The 17,632-nt window shown below is 42.3% G+C and overlaps 1 protein-coding gene across 6 annotated transcripts in view; it reads left to right on the top strand.

Moving 5' to 3' along the window:
* Positions 1-17,632, top strand: part of SGCD (sarcoglycan delta) — a 306,318-nt gene that overhangs the window by 102,159 nt on the left and 186,527 nt on the right. For all 6 annotated transcript variants that reach the window (XM_041397415.1, XM_041397414.1, XM_041397419.1 and 3 more), the window contains one exon: positions 9,371-9,556. The gene's annotated coding sequence lies outside the window, so the exon portion shown is untranslated. The remainder of the gene's footprint in view (positions 1-9,370; positions 9,557-17,632) is intronic.

Genomic DNA, 17,632 nt, shown 5'->3' with positions numbered 1-17,632 from the left:
TGCAAATTTGATTATACAATTTTCCTCCTCTACTTATTGTTTTATATTTTTTGTGAGGAACGTGTGCTGTCCTCAAGTAAATGTTCCAGCTTAGTGAGCAGAAGAGCTTTTCTTGGTAAGAGGAGATGAGTTAGTAGGAATGTGCAACTATTTCTACTCTGAATGTGGCTCAGAACTGGTGAAATTGAGCCCTTTGGGTAGTTGACCCCAGGAGCAGAGTGTGAGGCTGTAACATCAGGCTGGCTCAGGGGTTCAGGAGGTTGCATCAAAATTTCTGAATTTTCTTGTGAGACACAGTGAAACTCTATGGCTTCTGAAAATTAGAAGCTTCAGGGACATCAGACTGTAGGAACTTGAGCCTTTCTCATTTTGTTTTTAAACTGAGGATGTCACAAGAGCATTTCAGTTTGTGTGACTGGTGTCAGTTTTTGACTCTTAAAAAGACTACATTTTGTTAGAAATGGGAAAAGCTCAGAGGTGACTCTGACATTCATCTATAGACAAGGGCACGCACAGATGAAAACTTGAAGTCTGAAAATTTGCTCAGAGAAGTCCTGAAAGCTTGTACTGATAACCCAGAGCTTTAGACATTTCTGGTGTTGCAGTCTCCACAGATTATAATTTATCATGGGCTGGGCAGTCTATTTATAGCTCCTCAAAATGTTTCTAAGAGCAGCATTTTGCAAGCTGCCACAGGTTTGCAGATTTGTAATGAGGAGAATTCCTCGATGCACAGGCTTGCCCTGATCCAGACTTGCTCATTGACATTTCTACAAGCTGTGATTTCATAGTCCTTTCGTGTCCCAGAACCCAGGGGGAAAATCTATCCCTGCAGAGGCCCACTGAAGTCACACCAAAGATAAATTCAAGTCAATGAATTTTATTTTAGTGGTGTTCAAACCATTTGCAGTGCTATGCAGATAGGCAGCTGTAGGCTTTTTGCAGTATCCAATTGTTTAAGCTTTAGTGGACTGAAAAAAAAAAATCTTAGAGCTGAATTTGTGCAAGTTTGTGCAGAACTGCAGGCAGGTGTGGTTTTGACAACAATATTATCTGGAGTTTTAGAAGCACTTCAAAAAGAAGAAAAGCATGTTAGACTCTCATGTATGGTATCTGTGAGTCCATATTTCCAATGATATTTTAATTGGACACAATTGTGTGCTGGTGGGAGAGCAGTGATGCAAGCACCTGACGGCACAGGCAGTTCTCTTGTGAGCACTGCTAACTCCATGTGTCAGTGTGCCCCTGTAGGAAATACAAATTTTTATCAGTGAAAAGGCCAATTTCTATCTCAAATGCTGCCCTGTTAGAAGTAGTTTTAATGTGTATTTAATTATTGTACTTTAGCCATGTCTAGATTTAGAGGGGGTTGAGGGGCCCTGTGTCGTTTCTTTGCCAATGGTGGCTAAATGAGTTTTTTCATGTCATGCCAAGCTCTGCCTGGGTGTAAGGCATATTTCTGTCTGGGTCTGGCCCTGGAGTCAGCAGGACCGTGTCTGACAAGAATCCAGCCTATTTTGTAACAAGGGTATTCTAAACTCCCTGACGTTTGATGGTCCCCTTTTAGCTGTTTTGGTTTTCAGCACAAATCAAATTTTCTCTGAGGCACCTGAGCACTGAAGGCAGTTCAGGCACTGCTGTTCAGGCTGGTTCTGCTGGGAACTGTATTTTTGCTGCTTTCTTTAGGATTTACAGTACTTTAAGGCAGTGTTTCCCCACGGAAGCACTGTGACACTGCCTTGTTTTATGGGTGAATTAGAGTATTGCAGGTATTTGCTGACTGTCGAAATCCAGCAAACCTTCTCTGTGAGAGCAGGCCAGCAGGAGGTGTTTGCATGGGTGAGCTGGAGACCTCTCCCATGTGGAGGCTGAAGAAGGATGTGTGTGTGTGTTTGGAGAGGAGGGAGAACATTAAGGGAGTTGTGGTTTGCAATTGCAGGTGCATTGTAGTGGAAGGCCAGCTTCTGGGGCTTGCAAGTGCTTTTCTTTCCTTGTGGTTCTTCTTAACTTGCATCAGCTTCTCCAAACTTGTGACACTGTTCCTAGAAAGCTTCAGCATCCTCCCACAACCCAGGTCTGCTCTGGCCTGTTCCTGGCTCCCCAGTCCCTGCTCACCCTTTTCTCATTTGATGCTGTGCCAGATCACATCCTGCCCTCTCCTGTGTCCTCCTGCTCTGTCCTTTCTGCTGAAATTAAGGCACTCAAAGGCTCTGGGGCTTTTCCAGGCTTCTATGCTGGCTACCAGTTCGAATTTATTTTCTTTCTCTTCAATTATGCAACCCACACAGGAAAAAGGACATTTTGGAAGTCAGGTTGGTGTTTGGAAGTGTTGTTGAATTTGATGCACTCTCTCCAGGCTAACAGATCTCTGCACTGAGGAGCCTTTCTGTGTCATTTATGAGCTTTGTTGACTCCTGCCTTCCCTGGGTTATAAAAGCTGCAGCATTGGATGGGACTTTTTAAATAACAAATTTATCCAAACTTTTCAAAGTTTGCAAAATGACCAAAACACAGTTATTTTTTCTCATACAGCTAAAGCTGACTTTAATCATCAAAGGGCAAGCACGTTCTCAGGAAATGCAGCAGAGTGTGATGCTATTAAAAAGTGTGGCTTTTAAAATCATAAGTTTGAAGATAATAGCCTGATTTCATAATGGAAAATCCTGCTCAGATTCTGGCTTGACACTTGGCTGACAGCTGTGTGTCCTCAGGTGCCACAGAATCCAATATACTTGTATTTTCTCTAACATTTAGGGTACCAGCTTATCCCACTATGTTCCACAGAGATAAACAATAACATTACAGGGTTAAGTGACTTTGGAGATAAGTAGCTTAAGCAAAGGACAAAAGGTTTTTTTAGCAATGACATGGAATAATAGATGGAGGTATATGCATTTCCTTATTAATTTTCCAAGAGGATATGGGTTAGAAGGGGCAGTAACATAAAACAAAAGTCTCAGAACAGTGACAGATCAGAACAGCAAAGGCAGTTGTTACTTCTGACCATTGTAAATGCAGACCATCATAAAGCTCCCTGGTTCCAGTGAGAGTAGAGTGCAGCCAGTGCCAGAAAGGTTGGGAAGTTTTATCTGAAGAGAGAGTCTTTTAAATTAATTAAAAAAAAAAAGAACAATCAAATTAATTTTTTTTAAAAAAGAAAAGAAAATGGAGAAAAATAGAAAAAAAGGCAAAAGCACATCTGAAGAAGATACAGAGAAGTTAGTTTTGGATGGCATAATAGAAATTTGCTGAGTTCAAATGAGATTAAAGTTAATAGTGGTTAAGTTAATACCTTTGATAGAGGAGTATAGTATGTGTATGAAAAGCTTATGCTCTAATGTCCTGATCCTGCTTGCTTTTCTTGGGTAGAAGTTTTTATTGGATGGATGGATCAAAAAATGTTTTTTCTGTGGTTAGTGTAATTCTGTGTTGTTGCACATGTTGATAAATTTTGTTTCCTTTGGGTCAGCTGAGGATTTCAGAGCACATCCCACATCTGCAGTGCTGTGGTTGTAGAGTGGAGCCCTTGCCCTGGGAACACCCTGGCAGAAATGTGTGGATATGTGAGCCACAGAAGGAGGGGAAGAAGCTGGAAAAATGATAATATCTCCTAATTTTTGCAAAACATCTGTCCCTGGCCCAGTGTGAAAGGGATGAAGAGGATAAAAAAAAGGAAAGACACTGACTTTGCCTTACCAATGAGTTAAGGACTCTGCCATCCTAAATTTGGAAATGAAGCTTTTTAGTGAGCTGGGAAACAAGATGATGTTGATCCTGTGCACTTGGAGAAATTTGTTTCAAATTTGTGATGAAGGGACCTGCTTGAACCAGTAACTGTGAACAGGAGACCTGCAGCTTAACTGTGTCACAGATGAGTGACGGGGTTGTTTCCTTGTTAGATTCCCATTTTAGGCTAGAGTAAGAAGAAATCCACTTAGATCTTGTTCCATCAGTGAAGGTTGTATCACACAGCTGCCTCTGGTACAAACCTGTCAGCTCTTGTTGGGAGAACTGGCTTCATTTCGTTACTCGATTATTTTGATGATCTGTCTGGTTAAATGGAAGCTGGTTGCTACTCACCACTGAAGTGAGTTCAGCACTGCTTTTCCCCCCCACCCTGAAGTGAGTTCAGCATTGCTTTTTTCCACCCACAAATGTGCTTCCAGCCCTTTGAAAGCATTATTTGACAAGGACATATGCATTGCAGTAACTTCATCATTGCTTTCAATTGAACTGGCAGAAGAAACAATAATCTCCTGAAAGAGCTTCAGTACAAGGGCAGATGTAAACATCTAAGGGGGCCCAAGAGATCTTATTTTATAGTGTAAGCAGACTGTAATAGTAGGAGTAATAATGATAAAAACACTTAATAGTGTAATGCAGCTTTGGCAGTTGGAGAGTTAGACAGTAACCTGCAACTTAATGCTTTTGAACTTGGGAAGCAGCTTTGGTTAAAACCAAAGGCCTGCTGAAGAAAGGAGTTTATATTATTTCAAATGGGAAATATTTCCATGGCATTTCTTGGGTTCATTTTCAGAAAGTATTTACTTACATGCAATAGCAGCAAAACCTGTTCAGTGTTATAGTATTTTCTAACACTGCAAGATATTAATTACACTCTTGAACCTGGTAATGTAACACTGATGCTATTACGATGGGAATAGTTCATTCAGGAAGGGTGATTAACCACTTACTTACTTTTTCCTGGATACCATTAGTTTGTACTTGGATAACAAAAATCAATGCTGATCTTCAGCAGCATCACAGTATTCTATTGTATCAATCTCAGTCAACATATTCTTCATTTTATTATTGCCTGCATTCTTTAATTGAGTTCATTTCCCATCACACCACCAGCCCCCACCAAATTTCTGATGGTGGGTTTTATTACTTGAATTGCAGCTCTCCTATTTCACTATTTGTTTTGTTGGCAGGGAAGGGGAAAAAAAAAAGCCTCCAAACAGCTGAGTGCCAGTAGTGCTGATGACTTCTGTTTTATTTATGTTTTGCACTGAGCCATGGTGAATGATAAAGTGTGTCTGGGATACGGCTGTGGGCAGCACTCTAAGTGTTGTAGTTGGAAATCTGCCAGAGTTGCATTGCTACCAATTTTTTACCCTTAGCCTTCTGGAAGGAAGGATTCAAAGTCTCATTTTATTCCCTTCTTCACCTGTGTCACCTTTGCAGTAAATTAATGTGAGATGTTTAGCAGAGATGGAGCTGGTGTGGTGAGCTGTTGCTCCCACAGCATGCCCTGGCACTGGAGCTGTGAGGAGTCAGGAGAATCCTTTGGGATAACAGAGCTTGGCTTGGAGCTGGAGCCTGTGGTGGGGCTGTGCTGATGCTGTCCTGGAGCTCAGCAGGAAACTCTGAGCTTGATCCCGAGGAAAAAGCAAAAAGCAGCAGTTGTTCCCTGCTCAGCTGTGTGGGGACTCGTGTCCGAGGCTGTAATTAGAAGATATACCTGCTAATGAATTGGTGTAATCCCCTGCTTTGTTCAGAGTCTGCTGGGGGATCTCTTTTCCTGCCTTTGCAGAGGCAGGTGACCTTGCTAAATACTTAGCGGTAAAAATGTGTTTTCCCTTGCTTGTTTCACAGCCTTTCTTCTGGCTCAGCCACTGGAGCTCTTCTTTATTAATTGAAAATACTTACTCAAGTTTAGTTTCAGGGAAGAAGGGAAGTTAGAAGAATATACATTAACATGTTCGGTATGTGTCATATACAGCTACATGAATGCACACACATATGGAATTCTAATTTCTTAATGGCCACGCTAGCAATAAAAACAAAAAAAAAATTAATATTTAAGCAAGGCATTATGTTTTCAATTATTTTCAGTCACCAGCCACTTAAAATATTTAATCTTTTCTCCTCCCAACTAATTTATTCAATTGCAATTAGGTAGATCGTAATTAATATTTGATGAGACAAACTAATACTAATTTGAATACTACACTGTAACATTTGCTAGCAGATGTGTTGTTTAGCTTCCAGGTACCTCTTTTTTGCCCTCGCTGAAGTTGAAAATGCTCATCAACGTTGCCACAAGGCCCAAGCTGTACCTTAAGCTGTATGACACACAAATATGAGGATGAGTGTGCTGGGTCAGAGGAGGGTCCAGCCAGCTCCTGTCCTCACCCCAACAGGGATCAATAGTTAATGCCTAAAGACAAGAATTAAGAACAGGGCAAAGGTACAGCAAGGCTTCCTGAGAGACAGAAAGTCTCCCAGACTTCATTGATTTGTGGCCGGGAAACATCCCAATATAGAAATGGTGTCTTCAAATTTAATATCTGGCTTATTTGTTACATCTAAAGTATATAGTTATTTTGTATAATTCATGCTTCCATCAGCAAAGGACTGAGATTCCTCCAAGGGAAATACTCTCTTTTTACTGGAAAAATGTCTTGTCTGCCTTTTCTGATTAATGAGAACATCCATATGCTGGCTTTTGTGAGTGGAAGACGGATCTGGTACCACTTAACTATGTTAACTGAATGTAAAAATCTGAAGTGGTGGGCTAATGAAAGTAATTTGCAGTTTGTCGGAGTGTTCCCTCTGATCAAAGACGAGTGGGGGAGCACAGCAACTTAGAAACAGCAGGCTGTGGGATTTCTAGGACATGGGGCATTTTTTGCAAGTTCACACTTGGTTTTGTTTCAGGTAGGAACAGCGCCAGCTCCTACAGCAGGTGCAGGCTTAAGTGGATGATTTCTGTGTCAGGGATCGTATGGATTTGGGTTGGGAAGGATCTTAAAGACCATCCATGGACAGCTTTCACTATCCCAGGTTGCTCTGAGCCCCATCCAGCCTGGCCTTGGACACTTCCAGGGATGGGAAGCCACAGCTCCTCTGGGCACTGTGTCCTCACTCTGCAGCTGCAGGGTGCTCCCGAGGCTCTGGGCTTGGCAAGAGCTGCCCAAAGCCAAGGAGGTCCAGGGAGCACCTTGGCAGCTCTGTGGTGGGTTCTCTGAGGCTGTGAGAGGGAAACCAGCTGGACACTGGCCATCAGGTCAGGACTGACCTACTGAATGTGAAGGGGTTTTCCTGCAAAACTGTAATGGTTTGGGCAACACAAATGGCATACATTCTTTTTTATTTCTTTTAACTATATTTTTTCTTTTTTTCCTTTTTATGGTTCTGAGCCAACACAAATGATAGCTCATGAGGGTTTCCATGCATTTATCTTTCGTAGCTTTTTCCTTTATTGCTGACTAGGATGGACCCTGGCCTGGCTCCCTGCCTCTGTATTGTGTGATACACATCAGCAGAGTGTGGAGGAAGCACACTGCCTTCAGACTGGAGCATCTGCACTTTGCTGCTTCCTGGAAACCTGGCCATTGATTTAATTTCATTAAGTTGCCCCATCTCACTTATACCATGAGAGATGCGAATTGTGCACGTTCACTGCATGAATAAAGTTGTTTTCACCTCCACATCCACACCTCCTGTTACTTTCCTTCCTTCACATTACTAGATATTCTTTGGCAAACTGTTCTGAACAGAAACACTCAGAACCCCACCTTTCCCAGCCTGAGCCCAGGCCCCTCACTCAGGTTACAGTGATGATCTGGTCCTCTTGCTGTTACTTCCTCTACTCAGCTGATGCTCTGCTTAATGCACAAAAACGTAGCACTGATATTCTTTAGTGACTATTCTGTGTTACAATTTACGAGTAGAAATGAAAAAGTAATTGTAGCTGTGGTCTCCAGAGATAAAATCCCTTAAAAGCACTAGAATTAGGTCTTACTGCTGCCTGCAGATCAAACTAGTGCAGCATCAGCCTTTCCTGTGCCCATAAGTCACTCAGCAGCCATTTCACTTGGCAGTCTGATTTTTCATGGTTGGCCTGGAAGAGAGCAGGAACTGAAGGTCCAACTTTGTCCTTCATGTCTGAGTTCAAGAGAAGCAGGAATTCTGCAAATGTGTACAACAATCACAGGGCTGAGATCTGCACCCTGACTCTGTTGTGGGTGTCCTGCAAGGTGTTGTGGAGCCTTTAGGGGTGTATCGAACATATGAGGTCCAGTAAAGTAATTAGTGCTAAATAAAGTAAATTTATTTGATTGTTCTGATCTGTGTGACTAGCGTGCTGTGTGGACTTCAACAAAAAAAAGAAAAACCTCATTATATACATTTGTGTGTGTATATATATATAAAAGGCACTGTGATGCTAACTTCCAGTATGCACAATTTCATGTGCTGGTGCTGAAATCGTCCTTCTTGCAAGTCTAAAACCTAATGTGTTTTCCAGATAGGTGTAACCTGTTCGTGGGTTCAGGGTTTCTTGTCAAGGTGTAATGGGATTTTGTGGTCCTTGGAGCTGCCACAGGCTTTCTCCTCTGAGGGAAACCTCTTGTACATCTCTGGTGTTTTTCCCTTTGCTTTTTGTAAAATGTCTAGGCAAAGTCAGAGTACGTTCATGGCTCAGAAAAGCATCTCTGGGTGTGGTTTAAGGATGTGAGCCATGGATATATCTGACATAGGGAGCTCAGATCCTGCTCTTTCCTCAGTCCTCACCTGTTTTGTGCTGCTGTGCCTGGTTTTGCTTCACAGGCTGTATTATCTGGATGGGGGAAGGATGATCCTTTGAGTGTTTCCCACCTGCCAGGGCTTAGGGATGAGCATTTGCACTTCCCAGAGCTGCTCTGAGGTTCCTGCTTGCTGCTGCTGGTGGCCTCCATCGCTGTCTCTCACCTGGAGTCTGCAGCAAGGCCCCGCATCCCTGCTCAGTGCCAGGCTCTGACCTCTTGGGAGCTCTGAGCACCTCTAGCAGTGACAGTGGCTAGAAAATGTGTTGATGCCGAGCCCCCAGCTCCCAGAAAACCCAGGGACATTTCCTAGTCTCTGGCAATTGCGTTGGAGGCAGAACTTTGGGAACTGCGGCGTGTTGGGCTGGCAGTCACGACTTCCCATCTGCTGTGAGCTCCTAAGCTTTGAATTTCTTGAGTAAGAGCCATTTTATCGTGCAGAGTATTAAGACTGAGGTGATGTCTCTGCTTTTAATATGAAAGTCTTGTTATTCTTCAGAAATGCCATAATGAATTAAAATATTCCCTATGGAGAAGTGCATTACATACTTTTGTGTTACAATATTGGACTGGAATAAAAAGCAACCAGGTTGTCATTCATTTCCTGGTCTAGGGACACTATAAAAGTACTGTAAAGCAAGAATAGCTTTGCACCACATTTCTTGAATTCAATGATTGCCCTCTGAAGGTGCCACACATGATGGATTGTCACAGATTCTCTGTCCTGCCTTGACATTTCATTCCTATCCAGTGTTGTCTTGTGTTCTGCTCTGAATCTGCCAAACAACTGACCCTAGAATTTAATGCCACACCTTCTTCTCTTTTCTTTTTCTGAGCAGCATCCTCTGCAGCTGAGGCTCTGAAATACTGGAGGACACTGCATCTTCCTCAGGGACACGGGCAAGGGAGAGCTGGAGCCTCTGGGGGGCTCAGAAGGGAATTGTGGTTGGTGGTCGCCTGAGGAACTTACCTTCACCCCAATGTTGCTCTGAAAGGAGTCGTGTCCAACAGTCAGGTTTGGTAAGGTATGTATTTTTCCCCTGCTCTTGTATTTTTGCTCTTTTCTGAATGTCTACATGTGGGGAAAGCAGAGCACTAGCAGCCTTTGAGTTTATTGCTGTATTCATGCCATGCTCATACTGTGTCTGTAAATAAGCTTTGCTCTCCCTGAATTTAGAAAGCGTTCAGCAGGAGTGCAGTGTTTTTATTGTCTTGGGCTTGAGGGGGTGTCTGTTTGTGTGAAGTTCTTTATTGAACGAAATGCTCGCTGATGGTTGTGTGTTGCTGCTGGTGATGGATACTTGGTGATAGGAATCTCTGTTTTGAAAATCCCACTTGTTGTGTTTCACTAATGACTGTAATTCTGAGGGTCAGAGATGGGGAAAATAAAAGGAGATGAAGTAGCCCATTTGTAATTCAGCCCTGTGCTTTCCTTTGTGCTTTGTGTATTCTCACTGTGTGCAAAGGATGGAAACACCACTACCAATTTCCTGTATAATTGTATTCCTTCTTTTTTGTGTAGCACTTAAAATTTTTGTTTGTGTGAGTGTTCTCATACCCACACAAATGTTGCCTTGGCTCTGCTGGAACAGTAGCAAGGCAATATGCAACCATTTTCTAACAAGAAACTGAAGGCCAGGATGTATTGTTGATGAAGATCGTGCTAGATGAGGTTTTAGGGTAATACAGTCTCTATGGCTTCTTTTACCTAGGTAAAGTTATTTCTGTGAAGGCAAAGTTTTCTGAGTTAAAAAAAAAACAAAAAACAACCAAACAAAAAAACCCAGATTTAAAGCAATGGTTCCAAGATCTCAGTAGAGTGATACCAGATGACATTATCCTTTTTCATTTAGCACATGGGTATTGACTTCCTTCATATAACTGAACCAGCACTATAATCTTGCTGAGAAAAGTACAGCAGCAATATAACACCTGTGCTTGGTGTCAGTGGAGGAGCAGGGAAAAGAAGTCAAGACTTTCTTAAAAGCCTCTAAAATAAATCACAATGCAGGTGAGTGTACATTACTTCTCCTGCTTTTGATCTGGTTGGACTTGTCACGTTAGCTCTGGAAATTGTGGGCTCTAACTCTTGTGCTCCAGCAGAGCTTTGCCAGTGTCTGGCAATTGCAGGGAAAAGTTGGTTGGAATAGTTTAAATTGGGTGCTTAACGTTTAAATGTTGAGGGTCAAGAAAGGTCTGTTCCAACAGCATGTGCTGTTAATTTGTACAGGAATTTCAAGCAAACAACACGGTTGCCAGGGCAAGGTTCCCATCATTACAGCACAGCACAGCTCTGCTTGTCTGCCTGCTCTGGTTTCTGGAAGAAGAGCTTGTTAGACATTGCTCCTGCCTTTATTATCCTCTTCACTTCTGTTTATTTCCAAGCTACTGCTCTTGTGATTATAACACTTAAAAGGGAAGGTTGTAGGAGAGGTATTTTGTAATCAAGAGAGCTTCTTGACTCTCGCAGAGAAAAATTTGGCACTGTTAGAATATAGAAATCAAAGCTGTTTTGTTTATTCCTTGTTTGGATTTGAGATTTCTGAGTTGAATTATGTAAATCTTCCTTTCAGTGAGGGTGTGAGTTTTGATGGGTACCCAGGATGTCCCAGGGTGGGTGAGGATCTGCTCCAGAGATGTTGGTTGTTGGTGTGACTGTGGTGTTCCTCCTGCCTTGGGTAGGGGGGCAGGAAATGAGCTCCCCTGTCATTCCTGAGCCAATCCAAGTCTCACTCTAGGTCTATATGAATGATTTGTGTGAAATTATTGTTAAGGAATTAAACTCTAGGTTGGACTTTGATTTTACTTTTGCATTTTACATCGTTACCATCAGATCTAAAACTTGGTTCTTATTTAAATGTCACACTTCTGGAAACTTCATCTTTACGAAGAACATTGGACTTTGAGAAGGTTGTGCTAAACTATAAAGATTTGGCCAAACTGTTGTTGCTCACTTGAGTAGATGAGGCCTTTCCTTATTGATTCTCTTCATCTCGGGGACTCGTGATTACCAGAGTACTTGACTGCCATCAATTTTATCTGCTCCCACAACGCCCTTGTAAGACAGAAGTGCTACTTATCCCCATTTTGTAAATGGTGAATAAGAAACAGAGTCACTTCTAGGTCACTTTTAAGTGGCAAACATCTGTCCCTGATTTTCAGGCAAGTCTTAGTGCACAAGCTGCATCTGCAGCCCTGGCTGAGCACAAGATTTAGTTATGGCTCTTTCTGAGGTTACTCCTTCCACCCAATGCAGTTTCTTCAATGTGTCCTGCTCTCCTAAGTAGAGAGGGTTTTAATTAAGTGATTACAGTAACACTTAATGACATCAGGACTCAAGGTTTCCCTCCCTATCTCTACTGAAAACTGAAACATCTGTTCAAATGATGTGAGCTGAATTCATTCATCTTTGCAGCTGAGTGTTTGCTCACGTGAGATGAGCAGATGCCCTTTTAGCAACACTTATGAAATTGTGCTGATGGTAATCTTATTGCATGAGGAATTAGTTTAAATGATTCTGCAGATGATGTGCAGAGCAGTAGTTTTTTTCTGAAATTGCCCATTTTTAGATTGTAGAATCTGGTTAGTAAAATGCTGTGTTCGGCTGAAAAGGCACATTTAATAAATATGTAAGAGAAATTTTTAAGTAGCCATTAAACATAGTTAATAAATTTTATCTTGCAAGTAGAATTGGAAAAAAACCTGTTCATTTAATGTGTTTTATGGCTCTCATAGCAATTAATTGTCTTCATTACATGAACATAAATCCTCAATGTAATTCACCTTTTTCAGATTAATTGCTATGGAAATTTTCCCTTTGCTTTGTTTAGACTAGTAATATTATTTCTCTTTTCTAAAAGTTGAATCTCAACATCACATTTTTTTTACCTTTTCCAGATGTTCTGTAAATCAGTTCCAGTTAAAAAAATCTCTTTGTGCTCCAGGCCAGTGCAGGGGTGGTGTTGCAGCTGTGGTGCTCTGGTCAGGTGAAGCAGAGACTTCAAGCCCTGCTTGACCTGCAGCAGAGCAGTGGGCAGGTCTCCCTCTCTCATTCATTCTATTATATGGTCTGATAAAAACTTATTATTTTTTTCTTCAAATTTTTCTTGTTTCTTACATGATTTCATTTATTAAATCAGGAAAAAAAACCCTCTGATTTTATATGCCTCTCACAGTAAGACCCTAGTGCAACTTTTCAGTGTCTTTGCTGAGGGGTACAGGTGGCTGTGTCTGAAAATTTGTTAGTAAAATTGTCCTCCAACTTTATTGTGGGAAAATTTTGGTTGGAGCATCGCAGGATTGCATCTTGAATTCCCAAAATTAAATTAAAAGCTGTATTTTGATTAAAGCCTTTGTTCCCCTGGATTGAATTTTGCACACCAAACAGGACAAGAGGACAGCATGCAGGATCATGTTTTACATATGTTTTTTACCAGTGAGCAGGCTGAGCTTGTTTGCATGAGTAACATTTATGCAAAAGTTTTCTAATGTTCCTCTGGACTGTTTTGCCAGTGTGAGGATATGGAACAGCTATAATATTTGCATGTTTTTGTTGCAAGATCAGCAGACTGGCTGTTAAGGTATCAATTCCCTTGATGATGCCCCTTCTGCAGCCCCATTCACTCAGCTTCTCCTCACAGGGCTTTTATTGAATCCATCAACCTGACACATATCAAAGCACAATTTCTGATAACAAATATCTTGTTGTAAAATGAATTAAAGAGGTGATAGCAACGGCAGAACTGAGTTGAATTTCTGAAAGAAAATACGAAACTCCAATACTAACATGAGATTCTTAAGATACCAATCACAGAACAGAAATATAATAGTCCTTTACCTGTTCTGCTGAAGTGCTGAGAAGTCAGTGGGTCTTTGTGAAGTCATTCAAATGGCCTTGCTCCTGGGCTGGCAGCTTGTGGTGCTGCCTTCTGCCCTCTGATGTTTGTAGTGGTGCTTCAGAGAGCCTGATGAAGTTGGGGTTTGTTTTCTTCTGGAGACCTTTCCCCTGCAAGGAGCAGCAGCCTCCTTGTAATAACTCTGCACTCCGGTCGTGCAGAGACCTGGAGACTGAGGCGAGGGAAATGCTGGCTCTGAGTGCAGCACACATTCTTTCTCTCAGAAGCCAAAGCAGTTTGGAGCTCCTTGTCCTCTGCAGAGCTGCTGCTTGGCAGCCCATGGGCCACGTCTTAGGCAGAGCCCAGCCAGGGTGGAAAAGGGCCCGTGTTTCTTTGGGTTGCAGGTATTTTGAAATTAGCTGGCTCAAAACCTTGGTCTGAGAACAGATTTTCTCTGTCTCCTTGCAATTCTCTCCTATCTGTTTTGCTCTCTTTGTCCTGCTTTTCTATTCCCTTTGGTTTTGCATCTCTCAGAGGACAAGCAGCTTCTGGCAGGGCTGCCTTTGCACTGGTACTGCTCTCACTCTGTCCAGGCTCACTTACCTCTGATTTTTGGCTAGCATGCCCTGTAAAATACTAGCTAATAATAGTAATGCTTTTTTTCTCTGTGCTTTCTGGATAAGTATCCACTGACAGTTTGCAGCCTAGCAGAGAGGAAGAGGAGGGCAGCCAACAGTTGATGTGGAAAATTACTTATGAGCTGCCATCCTCCTGCCATGTAGTTAAGGCAGTTCTGCATTGCAAGCTTTACATCCAGCTGTGCATTTCCTTCCTCACATAGTGGGAATGCTGCCAGAACAAAGCTTAGTGCAGAATGTCTCTTACGGGACTGATCACTCAGGATGCTCTTGAGGCTTTACTGCTCTGCTTTCAGCTGTGACACCACCCAAGGAGTAATTTTTTACCTTTTGTTGGAGGAATGTTTAGCTTAATTGTGCATCCAAGTTGATAAAGATTTGTGTGTGCTGGGGAAGTGTCCCCTCTGCAGTCAAGGAGCAACATTTTTGTGTTCCAGTGTAGTGGTGTCCTGGTAACATTCGGGTTTACAGGAGCTGCAGCTTTTTATATTTTCATCCTTCAGGATGACATATTTACTTCATAATGATCCTCAAAAGCTGGCCTTGTCCATGGAAGGAGGGAGTTTGACAGGCACAAGGCAGCCCTGGGAATGTAATTACCCAAAGGAGCAGCCCTGTCCCTGGACAACCTCTGTCTTAATGATCACAGAGGCATTTTCTGCAAGCCCCAGCACCGTGGGCAGTTCAGGAGCTGTTCTGGTCTCATAATTGAAGATTGGCTCCCACTACCTTGAGCTGAGCCCTGCAGAGCCAGCGCAGCCCAGTCTAAGTGCCAGAGATGCCCTTCCTTAGGGAGCCCTTTAGGATACATGGAAGAGTCTGAAAGAGGGAGGGTTTTGGAATACCCTGACAAATTTTAAGTGGCTGTTTGGTGCTGAGCTGAAGAAATGAGCACTTGGTGTAACTTTCCTCGATGAAGCCTTTATTTAGTTCAAAGGGTATTGAAGGGTGTGGTGGAAACACAACAGTAACAGGTGTGAGGTGTTATGGAAATACTTTTCTCTATAACAGTGTCTCTTCAGACCAGAAGAACCCTTTTGACTGCTCAAGTTTTCAGTTAAAGTAGCAGAAGTCTTCACTTTGTACATTTTTATTACAAAATTAGTTGTCACAGTTGCTGACTAATTTAATGGTTAACTGAGGGAAGATCTCTAAGAAATACTGAGGATTTTGTAAAGGGCCAAAATTGCTGCCTGGTGGAAGTCACTGACTGAAATCATGATGGTGTGAGCCTCATCCTCTTCCTGAGCTCTGCCTCCTGATTGACATAAATTCTACTTTCTTTCTAGTGCTGTCATGCTGATTTTTTGCAGCCAGGGGAATGTATTTGGAAGCACAAAGCCATTGCACAGGTTTAGATGTGCTGCAAATAATTGTGAATGTCTAATGAAGGGAAGCTAAAACATACTGAAAATGTTTGGAAATACGAGGGAATGTGTGCAGCCAAGCGTTAGCTGTGAATGGAGAGTTCTTGTTGGCATCGTTTAATGGGAACTTTCCAGCTCCCACTTTCTGTGGTGAATATGTAGATAACAGCAAAACCAAACAGGCAGGGTTGCTGTAGGCAAATGGAAGGAGCCTTTCACCTCGAGGGTAAAAGGGGCAATGAAGTGAGCAGGATTTCTGTTTATGGCTGACACCCCTTCAGTCTTTGCCTTCCAGTTACTGGGAAGGGGCCAGCAGAGACCCCAGAGCACTGGCCTCCTCTAAACAAACTTGTGTCTTACTCCTTCACAACACCAAATACCATCTGTTTTTTACTCCTGGCTGTCCAGGAAAAAACAGGGAGAATCTTTTTTACCTTTTGTATTTTTTTTCTCTCTCTCTGTTAGTTGGGGTAAGGTAGCTCCATTTATATCTCTCCAGACAAGCTTGGTGCCTTTGACATGAGTGGCCAGATGCCTTTTTGTCCACCTCAGGAAGTGGTCCCTGACCTTTGTGGAGATTCCTCTCTTCCTTTCTTCCCAGTACTGCTGTGCTTTCCAGTCTCAATGCCATGTGAGAAGGAACACTTCAGTTTTATGTTAGATGTTGTATAAAGACTTGGGCTTGAGCAAGCATCAAATTGATGTGCACTCAAGCTGTTTTGTGATGCCATCACCCACGTGGATGGAGAAGCTGAAAATCAAAGCATTCTGAATGAAAAAGCACCCATGAGGGTTAGGACTGTGCCATTTCCCTGGAAGTCCTTGTGCCTGTGTCAGGTATTGATGGTTGTCACCTTCTCTCCTTCTGCTCAGTCATATTCTGGTGTGTCTGCACCACCATGCTGGAAGTATAAATACAATGAAGAGGAAGAGGAAATATTAATATAATAAAGGTAGTTCCAGAAGTTTTCTACAAACCCTTTTGCATTTTATATGTTAGATTGGGTGGGAGAGGTGGTGCTTGACTGGCACTGTGGGGTGACACCTCCCAAAGTGTCCTTGAGTTCATGACTGGAGTAGGGAGGTTGTGAGTCCTTCTCTGCACTCTTGTGCTGTCCCCAGGGGTGACACCAAAACACAGAGGATCACTGCAAGTTTCCCCTTGGAGTGCTCTTGAAAGGGGGCAAAACAACAACAACAAAAGTCTTTCTGCTTAGGAAGGCTTGTTGGCACCTGTCCTTGGCTCAGGAGCACGGGCACAGGGGGTGGGCATCCCTGCACTCTGCTTGCTTTCTGTCTGGGAGGAATTTCTGGTTGTTAATGATTAATTCAAACGTTTCTTGTCATGAGTACAGTCTGCAGAGAGTGATAAATCTGTGGTGGGTTAGAGGTGGAGGTGGCTCAGTGCTGACAATTAGTTTGAGCCACAGGCTTTGCTTTCATTGGCATTTTCACAGAATTAACCTGGACCTTGTCAATTAAAATCCAGACACATTTTGATGAGGGACATCTTCTTCTAATGATAATTGTAATAATACCACTTTTCTTCATTTAAAACCTGTCAGGCAGGCCATGTTTCCTGGAAAAGAACTGCCCAATTTTCACATTGCCTAAATAACTAGGAAGTATTTTTCAGTTTTTTTTGAGCTGACACTTCATCACCAATAACTAAAAGCATATGAGGCCAGAGCTGTTAATCTTGGAACACTTACCAACTTCAGTCAAGGTAATTTGACTTTATCTGCTAAAATAAGCAGGTTTATTAGCCTTCACTTTGGAGGCTAATAAACATTTGATAATTGCCTCAAGTCGTTGATGGGGATTTATCCTATTTAGGTCTTCTATTTGACAGTGTAGCTCCAGAGCATGTCCTAGGCAGTGATCCATTTCTGCAGCTCATGTGTTCATTAGGTGGAGGAGGAAAGGTTGATTAAGGAACTTGTCTGAGTTGCACAAGAAGTCTGCAGTAGAAGTAACCCTGGAAATCCTCTGTCCTTGTGTATTAACTGCAGTGGTTTTTTACGTATCTGTAAATACATTTAGAATCTCTCTCATGCCAAAAAAAAAGACTATTTTATAGTTGCAGTAGGATGATATATCAGGTTTCAGTTAGAAACCTATTGTGTTTTTATTTCAGCATGGCATGAAAAATAAAAAAGGGAAAATCATGTTTAGTTTTGCATGGAGAAATACTTTTCATTTCTCTGAATGGTAGTTCAAGAGTGAAATCCTTCACAAATAGCCAGAGTAGGGAAGCAAAA

The sequence above is a fragment of the Onychostruthus taczanowskii genome, unplaced genomic scaffold, assembly GCF_017590055.1.
Source record: "Onychostruthus taczanowskii isolate IOZ18803 unplaced genomic scaffold, ASM1759005v1 scaffold14, whole genome shotgun sequence".
NCBI lineage: Eukaryota > Metazoa > Chordata > Aves > Passeriformes > Passeridae > Onychostruthus > Onychostruthus taczanowskii.
This window is presented reverse-complemented; position numbering and strand designations above follow the sequence as displayed.